At 41.5% G+C, this 22,619-nt stretch overlaps 1 long non-coding RNA gene across 3 annotated transcripts; it reads left to right on the top strand.

Moving 5' to 3' along the window:
• Positions 1 to 17,614: 17,614 nt before the first annotated feature.
• LOC125519834 lies at positions 17,615 to 22,373 on the top strand. 3 transcript variants are annotated; one of them, XR_007288330.1, is made up of 5 exons: positions 17,615 to 18,144; positions 18,579 to 18,683; positions 18,794 to 18,893; positions 20,474 to 22,201; positions 22,284 to 22,373. It is a non-coding gene; the product is annotated as an uncharacterized LOC125519834 (long non-coding RNA). The 3 variants fall into 3 exon arrangements; XR_007288329.1 differs by having other exon boundaries at positions 20,474 to 22,197; XR_007288328.1 differs by lacking the exon at positions 22,284 to 22,373 and having other exon boundaries at positions 17,622 to 18,144; positions 18,579 to 18,688; positions 20,474 to 20,867.
• The last annotated feature ends 246 nt before the right edge of the window (positions 22,374 to 22,619 follow it).

Here is a 22,619-nt window from a genome sequence, read left to right on the forward strand (position 1 = left end):
TAGTACTCTATTAAAAGGAGGCCTTAATATCCCTTAGTTTCCGCTAGGACCCCGCTGCCACGGGAGGGTAGGACAAAAGATTTCATGCAAGTTCTTTTCCATAAGCACGTATGACTATATTCGGAATACATGCCTACATTGCATTGATGAATTGGAGCTAGTTCTGTGTCACCCTATGTTATGATTGTTACATGATGAACCGCATCCAGCATAATTCTCTATCACCGATCCATTGCCTACGAGCTTTCCATATATTGTTCTTCGCTTATTTACTTTTCCGTTGCTACTGTTACAATCACTACAAAATACCAAAAACATTACTTTTGCTATCGTTACCTTTTTGCTACCATTACCACTACTGTCATATTACTTTGATACTAAACACTTTGCTGCAGATACTAAGTTTCGAGGTGTGGTTGAATTGACAACTCAACTGCTAATACTTGAGAATATTCTTTGGCTCCCCTTGTGTCGAATCAATAAATTTGGGTTGAATACTCTACCCTCGAAAACTGTTGCGATCCCCTATACTTGTGGGTTATCAAGACTATTTTCTGGCGTCGTTGCTGGGGAGCATAGCTCTATTCTTTGAGTCACTTGGAATTTATATATGCTTATCATTATGAAGAACTTGAGAGATCCAAAAACCAAGATTTATCCCTCAACTACGAGGGGAGGTAAGGAACTTCCATCTAGCTCTGCACTTGATTCACCTTCTGTTTTGAGTAAGCTTGCGACACCTAAACCTGCTTCTGCTATTCGTTCTGATATGTCGCATGTTATTGATGATGCCACTTCTGCTATGCATGATACTTATGATGAAACTACTTCTATGCTTGATACTACTGTGCCACTTGGTGAATTTCTTGATGAACAACTTGCTAGGGTGAGAGAGAATGAAAATATTGAATCTAATAATATTGATGAAAGTGATGATGAAGACTCTCCCCCTAATGAAAATGAATCACCTGTTATTCATGAGGGTTATGTTTTTGAAAAAGAAGCTGCTTTAGCTATTTTAGCTTGAAAAGGTAGATACAAGCTCAAGAGGCTATTAGCTAAATGGAAGCAACAATCTCTTAATGCTAGAATGAAACCTGACCCTGCTTTTGCTACTTCACCTATCTTTGTTACTGATAAGGATTATGAATTCTCTGTTGATCCTGATATAATTACTTTGGTTGAATCTGATCCTTTTCATGGCTATGAATCTGAAACTTTTGCGGCACATCTTACTAAATCAAATGATATAGCCACCCTGTTCACTAATGACGAGAGAACTTGCTAATTTTATATCCTTAAAATATTTGCGTTCTCATTAAAGGGTGATGCTAAGATATGGTTTAATTCTCTTTATCCTGGTTGTGTGCGTAGTCCCCATGATATGATTTATTAATTCTCTGCTAAATATTTCCCTGCTCATAAGAAACAAGCTGCCCTAAGGGATATATATAATTTTCTGCAAATTGAAGAAGACAGTCTCCCACAAGCTTGGGGGAGGCTTCTCCAATTACTTAATGCTTTGTCTGATCAACCTCTTAAGAAAAATGAAATACTTGATATCTTTTATAATGGACTAACCGATGCTTCCAGAGATTACCTGGATAGTTGTGTTGGTTCTGTTTTTAGGGAAAGAACACCGGATGAAGCTGAAATTCTATTGAATAATATGTTGACAAATAAAAATAATTGGACACTTCCTGAGCCAGCTCTTGAGCCTATTCCTAAACCAACTCTGAAGATGAGGGGTATCCTATTTCTCAGTCCCGGAGATATGAAAGAGGCAAAGAAATCTATGAAAGAAAAAGGTATTAAACCTGAAGATGTTAAGAATTTACCCCCTATTGAAGAAATACATGGTCTTAATTTACTGCCTGTTGAAGAAACATATGATCTTAATCCATCTCCTATTGAAGAAATACATGGTCTTAATAACCCGACACAGGTAGTAAAGGTAAATTCTCTCTATAGATATGATAAAGCTGAAATCCCATTTACTAAGTTTGGTACCCCATGCTTAGATGAGTTTGATAAATTTATGGCTAAGCAAGAAGATTTCAATGCTTATTTTGGTAGAGAATTAAAATGTAGTGCTGGTATGCTTGAACACTTGGGTGATTATATGGCTAATGTCAAAGGTGAACTTAAACTTATTAGTAAACATGCTTCTATGGTTACTACTCAAGTAGAACAAGTACTTAAAGCTCAAAATGATTTGCTCAATGAATTGAATAGTAAGAATAATGATAATGTTGTTAGAGTTATGACTAGAGGTGGTAGAATGACTCAGGAACCTCTGTATCCTGAAGGCCACCCTAAGAGAATTGAGCAAGATTCTCAGAGAAATAATATAGATGCACCTAGTCCTTCTAAAAGGAAGAAAAAGAAAAATGATAGGACTTTGCATGCTTCTAGTGAACCTATTACTGAAACACCTGAGAATCCAAATGATATTTCTATTTCTGATGTTGAAACACAATCTGGTAATGAACCTGAAACTAGTGATAATGTTAATGATAATGTTCATGGTGATGCTCAACCTAGTAATGATAATGATATAGAAATTGAACCTGCTGTTGATCTTGATAACCCACAATCAAAGAATCAACGTTATGATAAGAAAGACTTTGTTGCTAGGAAACATGGTAAAGAAAGAGAACCATGGGTTCAAAAACCCATGCCTTTTCCTCCCAAACCATCCAGGAAAAAGGATGATGAGGATTTTGAGTGCTTTGATGAAATGATTAGACCTATCTTTTTGCGTATGCGATTAACTGGTATGCTTAAAATGAATCCTTATGCTAAGTATATGAAAGAAATTGTTACTAACAAAAGAAAGATACCGGAAGCTGAAATTTCCACCATCTTGCTAATTATACTTTTAAGGGTGGAATACCAAAGAAACTTGGAGATCCAGGAGTACCCACTATACCATGCTCCATTAAAAGAAACTATGTTAAAACTGCTTTATGTGATCTTGGAGCCGGTGTTAGTGTTATGCCTCTCTCTTTATATCGTAGACTTGATTTGAATAAGTTGACACCTACTGAAATATCTTTGCAAATGGCTGATAAACCAACTGTTATACCTGTCGGTATTTGTGAGGATGTGCCTGTTGTAGTTGCAAACGTTACTATTTTAACGGACTTTGTTATTCTTGATATTCCCGAGGACGATAGTATGTCTATTATTCTTGGAAGACCCTTTTTGAATACTGTAGGGGCTGTTATTGATTGCACTAAAGGCAATGTCACTTTTCATGTTAATGATAATGATCATACGGTACACTTTTCGAGGAAACAACCTCAAGTTCATAGTATCAACTCTATTGGAAAATTTTCATCGATTATATTTGGAGGTTTTGAATTTCCTCTTCCTACTGTCAAGAAGAAATATGATATTCTTATTATTGGGGATGTGTATATCCCCGTTGAGGTAACATAGTGTTATTCGAAATTTCTCCGGTTCCATGTTATTCGGAATGAGTTCGTTAACAAGACTTGATCAACCTTGTTAGTGGATTCCTTTTGATGAGCATGAGATGGATGAAACTAGAAGGCACAACTCTCTGTACCCTCCTTTTACTTTCTGTTATTTATATTAAATAAAATAAAAATAAGTATGTTTCTGTCTGTTATCTGATTATCCGTGCAATATGAAAATACCCCGAAAATAAAAGTTCTCCAAATGCCCTAAAATTTAAATATGATTTTTTTAGAATATTTAAGAATATTTGGCACCGAGAACACAGCAGGGGGGTCATCCACCTGGCCACGAGGGTGGAGGGCGCGCCCTACCCCCTGGGCGCGCCCCCTGCCTTGTGGGCCCACGGTGGACCTCCTCCACTTATTCCTGCACCCACACACTTCTTCCCCCCACAAACACGAATATCCAGTTCATACCCGAGTCCAAGCTCATTTTGCTGCCATTTTCGATCTCCTTGCTCAAAGCACCTCTCACGAAACTGCTTGGGGGATTGTTCTTTGGTATGTGACTCCTCCATTGGTCCAATTAGTTTTTGTTCTAGTGCTTTATTCATTGCAAATTTATGCTGCCTAGGTGACCATATTCTTGAGCTTGCATGTCAAATTTATATGGTTCCAAGTAGTTTTGGTGCATGATATAGGCTCTAGGCACTTGTAGGAGTAGTTGCTATCAATATTATTGAGCTTTGTTCACTTTTATTTTGAAGTTACTAAAAATTTCAGAATTTTTCAAAAAATAATGAAGATATTTTTAAGGGGCTCATCGAGTCGAAGCTCGAAGGAAAAGGCACAGAAGCCCAAATATAATCCGCCTCGCACCGCGGAGGTTTGGTTGTGTGAATGGCCTTCCGATGATTTCTTGAGAGCAGCCGGGATTTATGAAGATTTTTATGAATTGGCTGAGAATGCACGCCTCACCGCCTTCCTCCACGATCGACGCGAACAATATCTCTTACTCATCAATATTTTTGTGCAAAACTTTCATTTCCATGCTAGGAGCTCACCACCTGTGGTGGAATTTTATTTATATGATGAGCATAAGGAGATGTCACTTTATGATTTTTGTCGGGTTTGTTTGATCCCTTTCGAGGGCAACGTAGAGGAACCACTTCGTGACGATGTGGATGTGTTTATTGATACCATCACTGTAGGGGAAACGAGGAAGGTTTCCGATGCACGAATCACTAGCATACATTTTCATGTTTTACGCTACTTTGCAATATTTGCTAGTCATTGCTTAATTGGTTGCGGAAACTGTGGAAACCTTAGTATTCCTGATATTATTATTTTGTTCCATGGTTTATTCGGTGATAACTCTATTAGTATGGGCGGTATTATTGCTAAACGGTTAAGTCTGAACCATACCAAGGGGCCATCTTTGGAGGCATTTATGCTTCACGCCTAGCTGCACAATTCAACATACCTATTAGGCATTATGAGAAGGAAGAAAAATTGCTGCCCACTGTTTATTTAGATTATAAGAGTATGGTGGCACATGATTTTATTGTTAAGAATAGGGAAGGAGAGCTTAAATACAAATTGTTCTTTGATAAACATCATCCTGAGACTATTACCCTGCCTACTCCTTCCTTGTTTGATTTATCTGCAGGTAAGTACCTTGTTCCGTTAGAGGCTATTCACGCCTACCGGAACCCTACATAAGCCACAGAGCCAGAGTCGGAAGCACAAGTTGATCCTCCACGACAGTCTAATTTCTATTGGGATCCAGAAATGATTGCCAACCAGTGGCAATCAGAGTCTTCTTCTTTGCAGTACGACCCCAACTATTATTATGGATATCCGTCAGGCCAGCCGTGGCCATAGACCAACTTAGGCTAAAAGCCTAAGCTTGGGGGGAGTACGTATTTCTCACCGACGTTACATTTATGTTCGCACACTCATTGCTAGATGTCGGTGCTCATACTTTTTCATTGTATCATCCATGATTCGATTATTTTCCTTTTTATGCTTTCTTCTTGTGTGTTTAATAAACCTTAAGAAAAACCAAAAAAATAGTTGTAGCTTTTAGCTAGTTTTAATTTCCATGCTTGTAGTAGTAATTAAAAAGAAAACCCAAAAATATTTCCTATTCTTCTTTTGCTTGTTGGGAGCTTTCCCGTGTAAATAGTTTCTTTTCTTTTCTTTTCTTTTCTTTGGGGGTCAATAGGAGAAGACCATGATTAAGTTGTTGAAGTGGCTCTTATATGCATTATTGTTGATCTGACAAAAGAGCCCATATTGCCTTGTCTTCTCCTGTTTATTGAATGCTTGCAGATTCTAGCTTAGTCCAATGCACGTACACTGTTATTATTATTCACATCGTTCGGTCGTGCAAGTGAAAGGCAATTATGATGATATATGATGAACTTATTGAGATGAGAAAAGCTGGTATGAAATCGACCTCTCTTGTTTTTGTAAATATGATTAGTACATCGTTCCCGATTCAGCCTATTATGAATAAACATGTTTGCAATGACAACTAGAGATCATAGTTTCTTGTGTCATGCTTGATTAGCTAGGAGTTTATAATGGTTTGCCTTGGGTGCCAACATGCTATTAAAATGGTTGTGATGTGGTATGATAGGGTAGTATCCTCCTCTGAATGATTTAAGTGACTTGACTTAGCGCATGTTCACGCATGTAGTTGAAACAAAATCAACATAGCCTTCACGATATTTATGTTCATGGTGGATTATATCCTACTCATGCTTGCATTCGGTGTTGATTAATTTTAATGCATGTTCATGACTGTTGTCGCTCTCTAGCTGGTCGCTTCCCAGTCTTTTTCTAGCCTTCACCTGTACTAAGCGGGAATACTGCTTGTGCATCCAACTCCATAAACCCCAAAGTTATTCCATATGAGTCCACCATACCTACCTATATACGGTATCTACCTGCCGTTCCAAGTAAATTTGTATGTGCCAAACTCTAAACCTTCAAATAAATATCATGTTCTGTATGCTCGAATAGCTCATGTATCAACTAGGGATGTCCGTATCTTCCATGTTAGGCGGGTTATTCTCAAGAGGAGTGGACTCCGCTCCTCACTCATGAGAAAAATGGTTGGTCACCGAGATGCCCAGTCCCATGCTTTATGCAAACTAAATCAAAATAATTGTAAACAAAACTCCCCCTGGGACTCTTGTTAGTTGGAGGCACTCGTTGTTTCGAGCAAGCCATGGATTGATGCTTGTTGGTGGAAGGGGGAGTATAAACTTTACCATTCTGTTTGGGAACCGCCTATAATGTGTGTAGCATGGAAGATATCACCATCTCTTGGTTGTTATGTTGACAATGAAAGTATACCACTCAAAATATTATTCATCTCTATTTCAAAACCGAGCTCTGGCACCTCTACAAATCACTGCTTCCCTCTGCAAAGGGCCTATCTATTTACTTTTATGTTGAGTCATCATCTTCTTATCAAAAAGCACCAGTTGGAGAGCACCGCTGTTATCTGCATTCATTACTGTTAGTTTACATTGAGTATGACTTGACTGGATCTCTTTTACCATGAATTACAATGTCTAGTCAGTCCTTGATCTTTAAAGGTGCTCTGCATTTATGTTTTGCGGTCTCAGAAAGGGCTAGCGAGATACCATCTTGTTATATCATATTATGATTGTTTTGAGAAAGTGTTGTCATCCGAGATTTATTATTATTGCTCGCTAGTTGATTATGCCATTGATATGAGTAAACATGAGACCTATGCGTTATTGTGAATTTGGTTAGTTCATAATCTTTGCTGAAAACTTGAATGTTGGCTTTACATATTTACAACAACAAGAGCAAACAGAGTTTGTAAAAGTTTTTCTTTATCACTTTCAGTTTGTCAACTGAATTGCTTGAGGACAAGCAAAGGTTTAAGCTTGGGGGAGTTGATACGTCTCCGTCGTATCTACTTTTCCAAACACTTTTGCCCTTGTTTTGGACTCGAACTTGCATGATTTGAATGAACTAACCCGGACTAACGCTGTTTTCAGCAGAATTGCCATGGTGTTATTTATGTGCAGAAACAAAAGTTCTCGGAATGACCTGAAACTTCACGGAACATCTTTTCGGAAATAATAAAAAATTATTGCAAAATATGAAGACCAGGGGGCCCACACCCCAGCCATGAGGGTGGGGGGCGCGCCCCCCTACCTCGCGGGCCCCCCTGGAGCTCCTCCGACCTCAACTCCAACTCTATATATTTGGTTTCGGAGAGAAAAAAATTAGAGAGAAGGATTCATCGCGTTTTACGATACGGAGCCGCCGCCAAGCCCTAAAACCTCTCGGGAGGGCTGATCTGGAGTCCGTTCAGGGCTCCGGAGAGGGGAATCCGTCGCCATCGTCATCATCAACCTTCCCCCATCACCAATTTCATGATGCTCACCGCCGTGCGTGAGTAATTCTATCGTAGGCTTGCTGGACGGTGATGGGTTGGATGAGATTTATCATGTAATCGAGTTAGTTTTGTTAGGGTTTCATCCCTAGTATCCACTATGTTCTGAGATTGATGTTGCTATGACTTTGCTATGCTTAATGCTTGTCACTAGGACCCGAGTGCCATGATTTCAGATCTGAACCTATTATGTTTTCATCAATATATGAGAGTTCTTGATCCTATCTTGCAAGTCTATAATCACCTATTATGTGTTATGTTCCGTTAACCCCGAAGTGACAATAATCGGGATACTTACCGGTGATGACTGTAGTTTGAGGAGTTCATGTATTCACTATGTGCTAATGCTTTGTTCTGGTACTCTATTAAAAGGAGGCCTTAATATCCCTTAGTTTCCGTTAGGACCCCGCTGCCACGGGAGGGTAGGACAAAAGATGTCATGCAAATTCTTTTCCATAAGCACGTGGGACTATATTCGGAATACATGCGTACATTATATTGATGAATTGGAGCTAGTTCTGTGTCACCCTAGGTTATGAATGTTACATGATGAACCGCATCCGGCGTAATTCTCCATCACTGATCCATTGCCTATGAGCTTTCTATATATTGTTCTTCGCTTATTTACTTTTCCGTTGCTACTGTTACAATCACTACAAAATACCAAAAACATTACTTTTGCTATCGTTACCTTTTTGCTACCGTTACCACTACTATCATATTACTTTGCTACTAAACACTTTGCTGCAGATACTAAGTTTCGAGGTGTGGTTGAATTGACAACTCAACTGCTAATACTTGAGAATATTCTTTGGCTCCCCTTGTGTCGAATCAATAAATTTGGATTGAATACTCTACCCTCGAAAACTGTTGTGATCCCATATACTTCTGGGTTATCAGAAGCCACCTGGGAGCGAGAAGAAGATCTCCGCCGAGACCACCCGCACCTATTTGCTTGCCAACCCGAATCTCGAGGGCGAGATTCATCTTAAGGTGGGTAGGTTTGTAACATACCAAAATTTTAATTTGGAATGTTTTACAATTATTAGCTAAGCATCTATGCATTTTGTCTGATTTGAGTGGCATTTGGAAATTTCAGAGGCATTTGAGTTTTATTGGAATTTGAATTTGAATTTGGCAATTGAAATTTATTTCAAAAATACATGACGAATACTTGTGCAAAAGTATGAGAGGAGAAAACATGACACTCCAAAAAAAATGTCAGAGGAAAATATTGCCAAAAAGTTGAATTCAAATTTGAATTTATTTGGAATTTGTAGAAAATGTTTTTTTGTTGTTTCTGTTTTGCCTCTGGAAAAAATGTTCACGTTGTAGGATTTTTTTTGTGATTTTATTGATATATATATATATGTCCTATATAAAAATATTATAGGTTTCTCTATAATTAGTTTTCTCTCTCTATATAGTAATTCAAAAAAAAGGAAAAAGACCCAGGCGCGAGCCAGGCCAACCGGCCCAGCCGACGCTCGAGCCGTAGCCCACCTGCGACTGAGTTGGCCTGCCTCAGCGCCCGACGCCCGAGCCGCCTCCGCTTCGGTTGCCCAATCCCTTTCCTCTCTCCCTCTCTCACTGGAGCGCCGACCCCACCCCGTCTGCCTCCTCCCGCATGCCGCGTCAGAGCGCGACCGCCACCGCCCGTCGCCACGATCTTTTCGGGATCACGATCCCGCGTTGCCCCCTTGCGCAAGATCATGCCCTATATAAAGCCCTACCCCTTCTCTCTCGCACCCCTGAAACCCTAACCTTGAAACCCACCACCGCCCATGCCCTCGCCGAACGCATCTCGCCGCTGTCGCCTCGGTTCGCCGCCACTCCCGACGCCGGTGAGCACCCTCTGCCCCTCCAAGCTTCTTCACCCGAACCTCTTCCTCGTGCCACACCTCCCTGACATCATCTCCCTATCCAGGAGCTCCCGACGCCATCGTCCCGAGCTCGTCTACCGCCCACCGGAGTAGGAGCTCACCCGAGCTCGCCCCAGTCTCCTCTGACGTCCCCGAGCCCCAGCGACTCCACCACCGTCTCCGCCTCGCTCCGCTGCATCGCCCCGCCGCCGCCCCGGACCACCGGAGCACCACCACCACCAACGCCCGAGCCCACCTTGCCGTCGACCGCCACTGTAAGCCGCCGGACCCCACTCCATCGTTCGATCTGCAATCTATGGCGTATATTAGAAATAGTGAATGGCTAGGTTTTTTTGATTAGATCGGTTTTAGTTTGGGTTTCTTTTTCCGGTTTAGTTACCTGGTTTGGTTAGGCCGGCCCACGCGGTTTATTTCTGTTTAGCCGTGGGCGCAATTTAGTTAGTCTCGCTTGAGCGTTAGATAGGCCCAGTAGCACGTGTTGTTGTTTTTGTTTTAGTTTTATTTTTTTCGTTTCTGTTTTTATCAGAATAGTTTCTGTTTTGTAAGTCTATATCTTTTAGGTTGTTTAACATTTTTAGTTGATTCTTTTTTTGTTAGTTTACAAATTTCTTGTAGTTTCTGTATAAAATATGTTTAGCCATGTTTTTTTATAAAATAGTTTTATATTAATTTTAGTCAGATTAGTTTTTCTGCTATAAATTGAGCTAGAATTATTTTTTTTGGTGATTCTTTTTGTCCCTGCTTAGTTTTCACCATGCCTAGTAGTAGGAAGTTTGAAAGTGCGTTATATCGACTAGAGGGGGGTGAATAGGCGATTTTTATGAAATTCTTCACTGAGGAATTTGCCGGTGAGGAAATTCCTTAGCGAAGAACTACTAGCAGTGGAATAAGTACTCAAATGTAAACATAATAGAACACAAGCATATTCATCATGATGAAATGAAGAGAGGCACAGAGTACAGGAAGCGTAAGCATAGGATAACACAGGATGAAGACAACAGACTGAAGAAATTGAACTGTGGAAATTGAGAAAGTCTTCAGTCAAAGTCTTCAAACACAGATATGAACAAACACACAACACAATTATGAGGAAATGAAAGAGTTGAGGAAATAGAACCAGTAAGCTTGGTGAAGACAATGATTTGGTAGACCAGTTCCAACTGCTGTCTCAGTTGTACGTCTGGTTGGAGCGGCTGAGTATTTAAACTCGAGGACACACAGTCCCGGACACCCAGTCCTGAACACGTAGCTCAGGACACCAAGTCCTCACCGTATTCTCCTTGAGCTAAGGTCGCACAGACCTCGCCCAATCACTCGTGGTAAGTCTTCAGGTGACTTCCGAACCTTCACAAACTTGGTCACTCGGCGATCCACAATTTCTCTTGGATGCTCTAGACCATGACGCCTAACCGTCTGGAAGAAGCACAATCTTCAAAGGTAATAAGCGTCGGATCCACGCATGATCAATATCTTCAGTGATGCTCAATCACTTGGGGGTTGTAGGTGTTTGGGTTTGGGTTTTTCCTCAGTTGATGATTTTCGCTCAAAGTCCTCGGAGGATGGGTTGCTCTCATATGACAAGTGTCAGTTTCTCTCGGAGCAGCCAACCAGCTAGTGGTTGTAGGGGGCGGCTATTTATAGCCTAGGGAGCAGCCCGACATGATAAGATATAAATGCCCTTCAATGATATGACCGTTAGGTGGATAGATATTTTGGGACAGCTGGCGCATAGCACAGCAACGGTCGGAATTTTGAGTAGCAAAATCCTCAGGGCTATCATGTTCCTCACTGTGTAGGCAATCCGCACTGGCGAATTCCTAACTCCTCAGTCAGAACAAATTCCTCAGAGACCAGAAGAACTATGTCTCTGTCACTGAAGAATATGGCTGGACTGTATGAGATTTCCAATGGCTTCACTCGAAGGGATTGGTAGGTGTAGGATTTTGAGTTGAGCATCACATGGAAATTTTTCCTTAGTATTTCCTCGACCCCCTTTAACAATACGGTGATTCCTATGACTCAAGAAAGAGAAAATGAAACTATCAAAACAAAAGTCTTCACGCTTCATGTTCCTCGAATGAATACCAAGTCTTCAAGGTCATACCAATTTCTTCACTTTCAAAGTCTTCAGAAAGTCTTCAGAAATCCAAAGTCTTCAGTCGAAGAACTTCATTTTTAGGGATCGACTTCCTCTGTAAATATCAAACTCCTCATAGACTTATAGACCTGTGTACACTCACAAACGCATTAGTCCCTTAACCTAGAAGTCTTCAATACACCAAAATCACTAAGGGGCACTAGATGCACTTATAATCTCCCCCTTTTTGGTGATTGATGACAATATAGGTTAAGTTTTCAATGGGGATAAACATATGAAGTGTAAATACTTATATTGAGGAATTTGATTGCAAGATATAGAAGAACTCCCCCTGAATATGTGCATGGTGAGGTATTTGCTTTTGAAGCATTGCACACTTCAAGAGTAGAATCATGGAGATCTCCCCTATATCTTGTAATTCTTACACGCATTTGACATATCGTAATGAAGAATTTGAAATGCATGATGAAATATGGTGACTGATGTAATTCAGCATGCGTGCGTTAGCATATATGAGAAATAAGCATGCAGAAAAACATATCAAAAGTATCAAAGCACCATCGGGTTTAAGTTTACAACTCAATCCAATAAAGTCCCAGAAGAATGAGAGTTGTAACTTAATAAAAAATGCCCATATAGAAAGACCCGCTTAAAGACTAACTCAAAATTCTCCCCCTTTGTCATCAAATGACCAAAAGGATCAAATATGAGGACTAATGCCCTTGAAGAATATCAAGTTGATGAAGGAGCGCCAGCGTTGTTGGGGTCGTTTGTTGTGGAAGGGCCTGCCGCAGTGTCGTCCAAGTATTCATTCTCATCAGTGTCGCGCGATGAAGAATATGATCTGGCCACCAAGGAAGGAACCTTGACCTTCTTGAATTTCTTTGGTGGAGGTGCAGACCAGTCAAAATCTTCCTTAAGACCCATTTTCTTCAGATCTTCTTCACCATACAGATATGACAGTATTGCCCAGGTGCGACCGAAGACTTCATGGAGGTAGTAATGGTTTTTCTTCACTACATTGTGTGTAGCAGTCATGTTGTGAAGAAGTGAACCAAACTAACGCTTTGTGATAGCCTGGCTTATTAGGGATGATAGACTACTTATATAAATAAGGAATTCCTTCTTTTCCCGAAGCCCATTCGGACAGAACTCCAAAGTTAAGCGTGCTCAGCTTGGAGTAGTTTCAGGATGGGTGACCGACCGAGAAGTTTCTTCCGGGTGCGCACGAGTGAGGACAAAGTGCGCAGAAAAGACTAGTATTGATCTATGGGGCCAGTCTAGATCCCGCCAGGAGTAACAACCACCGGCGGGTGTGTCCGGGGTGTTACAAGTTGGTATCAGAGTCGAGCCTTGCGGTTACACGAATGTTTGCAGACAGGTGCACGGTCATGTTGTTCATGACGTTTGTGACCCGTCATGGCACACGGCATGGTACATGTACTGGACTGGATGCACAGACGTATGTGCCAAGAGGGAACGTTCCTGTGGCCCGACGAGGACGTCGGTTCCTCTGAGTGGTGGTGTATGTGATAGCCTGGCTTATTAGGGATGATAGACTACTCATATAAATAAGGAATCCCTTCTTTTCCGGAAGCCCATTCGGACAGAACTTCAAAGTTAAGCGTGCTCAGCTTGGAGTAGTTTCAGGATGGGTGACCGACCGGGAAGTTTCTCCCGGGTGCGCACGAGTGAGGCCAAAGTGCGCAGAAAAGACTAGTATTAATCTATGGGGCCAGTCTAGATCCCGCCAGGAGTAACAACCACCGGCGGGTGTGTCCGGGGTGTTACACGCTTAACCCATTTATGATTTCGATCCACCTTCTGGTGAAGGCTCAGAAGAAGCTCATGATCAGTCATCACACGAGGAGCAGTGGCTTGAGGAGTAGACTTGGGTGCATTGGCAGAGTCATCATTGGTGGAATAAGAGGCAGCTTTGCGAAACTATCCATCCAATGGACGAATGCCTTCGTCTATAACAGCTGGTGCCTTACCCTTTTCATCAACTGAGGAATAGGTCCGCTTGAGGACTTCAATTGGGGGCAAGTAGTTGAGATGATTCTAAAAATCAGCTTTGTAGTTGAGTGAAGACCTTGTCCTGAGGAATCTCATAATCCAAGGTGCATAAGGCTTCAGCTCAAACAGAGACAGTGCAACATTTGCCAGAGTCCTCATGAAGAAATCGTGATAATTGACAGGAATGCCATGAACGATATTGAATACCAGATTCTTCATGATGCCAACAATTTCCTCATCAGATGAGTTGTGGCCTTTGATAGGACTCATTGTTCTCGTAAGAATACGATAGACAATTCTGGGCACATAAAGTAATTCCTTCACGAGGAATTTGGTTCGTGGGGCCTGACCTGGCTTCAAAGGTTTCATCAGAACCTGCATGTAGTGATTTGTAAGCTCAGGTTCACTATAGATGCAACGAGCTTCTTCAAGGGGAGGACTGAGTGGTAAGGCACGAAGCAATTCAGTAGCTGGTGCAGTGTAGTGAGTGTTCTCAGACATCCAGTCCAGCACCCATGAATTCACATCTTCAGAATCTCCTGTGATGTGCAGTGTCGCATAAAATTGAAGAATCAGTTCTTCATTCCAATCACAGATGTCAGAGCAAAAGTTTAATAGTCCAGAGTTGTGAAGAACACTGAGGACTGGCACGAAGCACGACAAAGATTCCATATCCACGTGAGGAATATGCTCATGGTAGAAGATTTTCTCTTTGTTGAACAGCACTGAGGAATAGAAATTTGCTTGACTAGCAGTCCAGAAACGCCTCTTCCTTATACGAGTAGAATCATATGGGTTGTAGTCTTCGAAGAATACGTGCTCGCCGAAGAAATCATTAGCCTTGAACTTTTGCTTGCGTGAGAATGGATCCTTTGGCTTGGGCAGAGGAGTGTCAGTGAGTTGCATCATGACCTCAGGAATCGCAATTTTAGGTTCTTTAGGCTGAGGAATTTCTCGTTCCTCTTCAGTGGCAGTCTGCGTCTTCAGATGTTCAGCAGCAGCAGTTTCTTCAGCACTAGTGGCTGGAATTTTCTCACATACAGATGAAGTGGGGTGAGTTTCTTCAGAGTCCATCTGAACAGTTTGTGTAGGGGACTGAGGTATTTGCTGCAACGGTGTGAACATTGGAGAGTTTGGATGCTGACTTTCCCAGAATTCATCACTCATCACTGGTGTGGAGTAGCCAACGTCCACATCTTCATCTTCCATTTGTTCAACGCCAGCCTCTTCAGCTGTGAACTGAGGCATAGGCGAGGAGATAACATATGTTGAAGGGATCGTATCCACTTCAATTTCTCCATCAATCTACTCTGACGAAGCAGCAGAATGATTTTCTTCATCAGATCCGCTAGGGACCTCATATTCTTCACCAAAAAGAACAAGGTCCTTTGATGGCATGGTTGAGATCGGAACAGTATCAATGGGATTAGCAAATGAACTGGTCAAAGACTTCATCTTCTTCGGAGCTGAAGAATCTGAAGTAGCTGATGCTTTCCTTTTCTTCACTGCTGCACGCTCTGCAGCCTTGGTCTTCTTCACATCTGATGCAGATGGAAGGATCGGAGTTGGTGTTGGCGCAGGAGGAGCAGAGGAATTTGGTTGATTTTCTTCAGGCACAACTGATGCAGTTGCCATGATTTCTTCAGTTTCTTCAGGCGCACCACTAGTGGATGCCCTGGCAATTTTTTCAGCGGCTGAAATGCAGTCATTAGCCCTGAAACTCACATTTTCTTCAGCATCCTGATTTTCATCAGTGGTGCTGGCATGTTCTTCAATCGGCTGAGTAGATACTTCAGCCTGAGGAATTTCCTGTTGCGTTGGGGCAGCAACATTGGAAGTGAAGTTATCAGCAAGTCTCACAAAACGAACCTTGACTCCAAGCCAATCAGCGCGGTATGCATCAAATTCATTACTGAGTTTCTTGATCTCAGTTTGAATAGTGACAAGTTCTTAAGTTGTCATAGAGACAACGTTTTTCTTCAGATAGCACTCCTTCTTGTACTGCGCTTTCTTGATCTGCCTGGCCTTCCCAAATTTTCATTTTTCTTCTTGAATGAAGTGGGTCAGCATGTGACTTTGGCCAGGAGTCAGCTTGAAATCAGGCATGGGAGTGTTGGGGTACTTGTGCCAAACATCAATGTATTCGAAAATCAACTTGGGATCCAAAAGCAGTGACACATCTGTTCTCTCTCCACTCTCTAGCCCATCTCCTCTCTATCTTCTGAATGCGCACCTTGCGCTGCTTTTTGTCTTCCTCAGGAGGTGTGCAGTACCCAGCATATATATCATCAGGGATCTCAAACGCTGTGTTGACCTCAACCCTCTTTCCTCCGTTCTGTGGCTTCTTACCGTCAGCCATTTTCTTCAGTCGAGGAATTTGAACAATTGAATTCTCTGAAGAAGTATGCAATTTTTCTTCGAGGAACGTTGCAAATGAGTTAAGTTGATGAGAACCTAGTGATTCAGCAGCTGACATGAGTACCCGTGAACATAGTATAGTTGCGAGGAATTTGGAGAGGTCATATGCGTTCTCAAAAGGTTTTATAAATAATAAGTTTGAGGAATTTGACCAGATGAGTCTTGAAGAATTTCACTAAGCGTTCTTTGTCTTAGGTTTCAGAGATGTGTAGATCAAAAATCCACACATTTGAGGAATCTTGAAAAAAAACATAGCTTAGAGAAACGAATCAAGAACAGATGATATGAGAGGTGTTTTAGTGTGTGAAGATATGAAGAAAAACACCTTTAAAGATTTTGTAGATAATCATTCGAATCAACGAGGGCAGTAAAAGTAACTTTTAATTACCCTGGATGAAGAATACGACGAACAGTGAGGTGGAGAGGTGAAGTTTGTCTGTGTAGATTTTCCACGCCCTAACTCGGCGGAGGAAGACGGCTACGGCGGCGGCGGAGTGAAGATTTCCGCGGCCGGCGCGAGTACGGCGGCGACGAGGTCGAGACAATGAAGCTCTTCCTCACCGGCGACGATGAAGTAGCGGCGGCGCTAGGGTTTGAGAAGCTCGAGCTGGAGAGAGGTCGAGCGGAGTAAAAGAAGTGAGGAAGGGGAAGAGAGGTATTTATAGCCACGGTGAAAAACTGTTCGCCCGAAGAAATTGGACGAATGCCCCTGACCCTTCTCATTCACTTGACATGTGTCACCCACGTATTGAGAGGTGGAGATCGTGTACGATCGTAGGTGAAAGGATAAGTGTATCATGGCATGCAGAACGATTTGAGCGGCAAAGCCGAAAATTTAGATAAGATAGGTTTTAAAGTTCCGTTCGCAATTTCTTCAACTGACAAGGACACAATGAAGATTTTGAACGAGTTTCAAATAGAACGCACATAAAAAATTTGTGAACAGATTGGGTTGAGTATAGCATAGAGGGGGAAAGGGTCCGATCACATTCACTTAGCAAAAAACCAATTTGAAAAATTAACAATAAGTAAATGCTGTAGAGGACATAAACTCATATATATTTAAACATATAAGGCTGCTAGCCAACTTGTCTCCACAGTGCTTCCTCAATTAAGCCTTAGTTGGCCGTTGGATCCGGCTTTCTTCGCGTCCGAGCCACTGGATCTTCACGATTGTCAAACCCGATTTTCATCTCCCTGTTGTTTTCAGTGGCCAATGGCGGGTGGGCTCGCGCCGCGTGCTGGTTGGCTGGGTTTGTGGTCCCCGCGTGCTGGTTGGCTGGGTTTGTTGTCCCCGCGTGCAGGAGATTTCAGCCTATCCGCTCCGCGAGTCTGGCAGCCAATCTTGTCCTCGCCTCGTCCCACTCACACACAAGCCGCCAGAGAAACCCTAGCCCCTTTCCCGTCGGTCCCCACAGCCTCCCACTCCCCTGTGCCTCGTCTCCTCCTCGCTCCCTCCACTGCTCTCCTACGCCGCCGCCGCCTCCCCTTCTCCCTGCTCTTCGCCTCCGTCCTCCCCTCGACACCCTCGCCTCCGACCTCTCCGGCAGCACCCCAACTCCACTCTCGGGCCAAGCCGAGTCACCTCCAGGCCAGCATCCGCTCCACCCCGTTCTTCTCCATCCGAGCGGCGGCGAGCCCGCGGATCTGGCGCCCCGGGAGTGGAAGAAACAAGGAGTAGGCGCCGCCAGATGGAGGAGGAGATGGCGCCCAGGGAGAGTGGCGGCGGCGGCCCCTCTACCTACGACCGAGCCAGGGGACAAAAATGGCAGCGGCGGCAGGGAGCATGCGAGCAACGACGGTGACTGGACGCCAGGAGCTGGACGAGTTGGTCCATGCCGAGGAAGATGGCGTTGCGTGGTTTGTTTTCCTGTAGATTTCCTCTCTTGTTTGATCTGATTTTGTTGGCAAAACAATGGCAGATTTCTCCATTAGCTTATCTGATTTGGGGCTGATTTTCCTCTTGCGATTCCTGTTCATGTCCTTGCTACGGGAAATTGCAGAAAATGAAGCGAATTAACAGTGAAAAAATAGCAGAAGCAACGCCTGGGCTGTGGAATTAATGGTTGAACAAAATCTATGGTTGATATGCAGTTTAGTCGTGGCTAATATGAACTTTTCTATTACTACTTCTGGATTGTTCAGTAAAACGAAAGCTCATGGTGTGGCATGTCACTTTCCTTGCACATATATTTGTACCCAATTTATGAATTTAGATCATTAGTGGAACTTTGTAACTTGGATGTGGATTAGGATTTTTTTTACTAATTGGTTATGTTTTCTACTTTGCACAGATAATTCAGGCGTTCTTCCTTCTTAGTATGAACAGATAGGTTGATTACAAAATATATTTGAAGATTGCAGCAGGCGCAAAATGCTTGGTAGACAAAAATAATTAGGTAAGGTGAGAACTGATTGATCTGATTTGTTTCCCTAGATTAATTGGTTGGCAGTCATAGAATCATCGTGTACATTTAATATTGACTTGAACTTTGGTGTGGTCATGTAGCTTTGAACTTGCCTAGAGAGAGACTACTCTCGCATCATTAGGTATCGCCCACAAAGATCTCGCTTGGTGAGGCATGCGCACCTATGCCACATCGTTACATGTAAGTCCGTTCCCTTTATAGTTCTCTTTCACAGCTGCACGTGTGATATTTTCCTGGTATGTAGGATGTTAAAGAGTGAGCTACCCATCGCTTCTCATTACTAATTGTAATCTAGAAATATACATGTTCATGCCATAAAAGATGGATATGTGTTTAAGCCATCGTCATGTCATGTGAGTACTTGCAGAACAACTATATAGTTATGTTGGGATTGTAAAGTGGAAACTGTAGAAACCTACAACTCTTCCGTGAGTGTCGTTTATTATTTACTTTCTCAAGTAATGTGGATATAGTGCCGTCAGGATATTAAGTATATGCACGATTATATGTAAATTTTTAAAATGGGCTGTGGTGTCCCGTGTTTGTTAAATCCTCATATGTTATTGACAGTATATAATTTTCTGTCTTTTTTCTACCAAACATGTGTGCTATGACATTCTGTAAGGCTAGGCATATTTCTTTTCTTTATAATTCAGTGATGAACTAATTGTCTTAGCTATGGTGAATCACGATTATCCCCCTAGGAGCGAAGCTTGCGGCCCCAATTTGGGTTTATTCAAATTGTTGCAAAATGTGTTTTCTAAATGTTGTTATGTTTCTTGATTTTTCCATCTCCACCCCCTACGCCCTTGTTGAACTAATTGATATATGCTAATTAAGTGCCACAGATCAGTTGCAAGTGTTCATGCATTGTCCTTGTCAATTTCTCCCAGAGAGCGAGTGTTTACAAGTCCAGTGCTTATGTCAGTTATTAATTAGTGAAGATTTTGTTCTGATGTAGAATATTCAGTTTAGTTGGTCTGCATTTGTCCCAGAGAGCGAGTGTTCACAGGTCTAGTGCTTATGTAAGTTATTATTTAGTCAAAATTCTGTTCTGATGCAGAATATCTAATAACTTGCCACTTAAGTTGTTTCTACAAACTAAAAATTGAACTTTAGAACTGATCTAGCCATAGTTTTTGAAGCAAGAATACCATGACCTGTTTTATATCTTTTTCGAGATGGAACACTCAGCTATCATGATTTAGATTCTGGAACACTCGGCTATCATGGGCCTTTTCGAGATGTAACACTTGGCTACATGCAATTATATGTTGTTTTAGATTTAAAAAGAGACTCATGGCCCAGAGTAGTACGCACAAATGAAGGATACCAGACTGGCCCATGGAGCATGAGATCCTCTTTGTCAGGGGCCACCTTACTTGTATGGCCTCAGGCTGAGGAGACCCTTCTAATTAACATGGTCACTATTTACTTGCTGATTTGAACCTAGAACAGAATGTCATTTCGTGTTTGTCAGCAGGATCTCATGTTTAATCTACAGATCTTTTTAGTCAGTGTATTTGCATACCAGTTGCGAGTTAGTACCTAGGAAAATGATCATTTTTCTACCTCAAATTTGCATATCAGTATCCTTGTCTAATTTAAGATTTATTTTCTTATTATGAAGAAGATTTGTGTTGCTGTAGCGTTCTTCAGTTTCTGGGGTTTAGATGTCAGTTCATTGTTGAGATAGTTGTGCTATGTCCGTCTTCTGAAAAATACAGTATGTAAATTTTGTTTTCTGGACATTTTTGCAGATCCTATGCACCTGCCTCCTTCCTCCAGGCGCCTGAAGGCTAACGTGAGGACCTGACGAGCTAAACAAGGAGCTGGAGCAGGACTGTAGGAGGGAGGTACACTAGGGGCTGGAGCAGGACAACCATTGTTTCAGATCCCACTTGACTCATCCCAAGTGGTTGCAATGTCTTCTTATGAATTTTTTATTTACACACATAATGATAAGAGACCAATATTTTCCAAAAGATTAGATTCATAGTTTAAAGAAGGATACGGAAATATGAAAATAAGAGCTGTTTGTAAAATTTGTACAAAATGTCCCTTACCATAATGAACTTGGTTTCTAATCACACACATGTACTGCTACATGATCCTATACGTGCTGTTTGAATCAAGTGATAGGATACTGGCATTTATCTCCGGGTTTATTAGGACTCAATTGGCGGGGACTTGGATAATTTCTTAATCTTGCACTGGTTCCCACCATTGAGACTGCATATGTGGTCCTTACATCGGATATGCTTCTGGATCTGCAGTTATCCCAGCCTAACTGAGATTTGTTTGTTTATTCTACTATTTCTTTTGAGTAATACCGACTAACTTGGTTTACGATGTTACTGGTGGTCTGATGCTTTTATAGAAGCATTTGTGTGTTTTCAAGCTTAGGAGTAAGGAGTTCAAGGAGCAATGATCGAATTTTGTGATCTGCTTCAAACAGATCTGCTGCTGAAAATGATCCTTAACTCATTATCTATCTTGATCTTCAGCCCGTACGGTTAGTAAGGCACATTATTTTGACAAAAAAAAGAAGGATCCTCAATTGGTATTATACATGTTGTTAGGTACAAGTACGTTGTAGGTCAAAGGAAAAATAAATAGATATAGAGAGGTATAAATTCAACAAAAAACATTTTTTTGATATAAAGGCTATTCCATTTGTTACCTATTGTACTTGCCCATGACTAAAACAATTAATACATGGTTTTCTTTTCAAAGCATACATGGAATCAGTGGGCCTCTGTGCCATTTGGCACAACGGGTATAGTGCTGCCAAGAGATTCAGTATATTCATGAAGTTGTGCAAAGTTTAAAATTGGTTGCGGTATCTTGCATTTGTCAAATCTTTATATGTTGTTGGTGTCATGCTTATGCCCAGAATATTAAGCTTGTGCTATGCTGTGACTAAATAAAAGCAATGTTCAGACTTATCTTTTGTTTGCTCTACTTAAAGAGTTCAAGGTTTACCCAGAGGGCAATTATATGTTTCCTACTGCCGTCTCCCGCGTGACGTCGAGAAAATCATTGATGTTTCTATTTTACTTTGCCAACATTTTCGTTTTCAAATAGTTCTGCCTCTCAATTTCATATTTCTACTTGATTTTGCTTAGTAATATGATGTATTGTTTTCTAGCTCTAGGCCTACTTGTGTTCAAGGTTAGTTGATTCTGTTTCTTAAGGGTGTTTTTTTTAATTAGTGGCATCAACATGTGGCACTAATTTCGTTGTGCATTGTACTATGATTTTTCCAAACAACACCATTATGGTAAACAGCTATGCTAATAAGGGTCAGGAGAACAATAGAGATGCTAAGAGTCAACCTTTTGGGGTTAAGGATATAAACAACAACAGGGCTTATGAGTCCGAAGAGGGCTCGAGTGGCCTCTTTTGGTTCTTGAAGCCCTGCACTTTCCTGGTGGAGTAGCAGCAGAATATATTCAGAGGCTTTAAAGCTATTGCACTTCACGTAGGTTGGATCAATTCTTTGTTTCAGTTTGAAATACTCCCCACTTCCTCCTATATGAGTAATTCTTCTGATGGACATTTTGTCAGGCAAATAAACAGAAGTCATATGTATTGTTACGAGTGAAGCCATCCATACAAGTCAAGATATTAATAATCCCATATGTGTTTTTTGAGATATAGGGAAATGTTATTATTCTTCTGCCAATTGGTTTCTTGACTATATGTATTGTAAATGACGTTATTATTGTTCAAGATATACAGAAATATTGTTGTTCTTCATTGTAGTGGATGATATCCATCCCAATTATTGAGATGATAGAAGTACTACTAAGGAGTTTTGTCGCTGACTGAATGAAGCTGCTAAGGAAGAAGGGATAAATAAGTTGCTCGAGTCATGGGCCAAACTGGCTGCCATACGACTGC

The sequence above is a fragment of the Triticum urartu genome, chromosome 7 (genome assembly GCF_003073215.2).
Source record: "Triticum urartu cultivar G1812 chromosome 7, Tu2.1, whole genome shotgun sequence".
Taxonomy (NCBI): domain Eukaryota; kingdom Viridiplantae; phylum Streptophyta; class Magnoliopsida; order Poales; family Poaceae; genus Triticum; species Triticum urartu.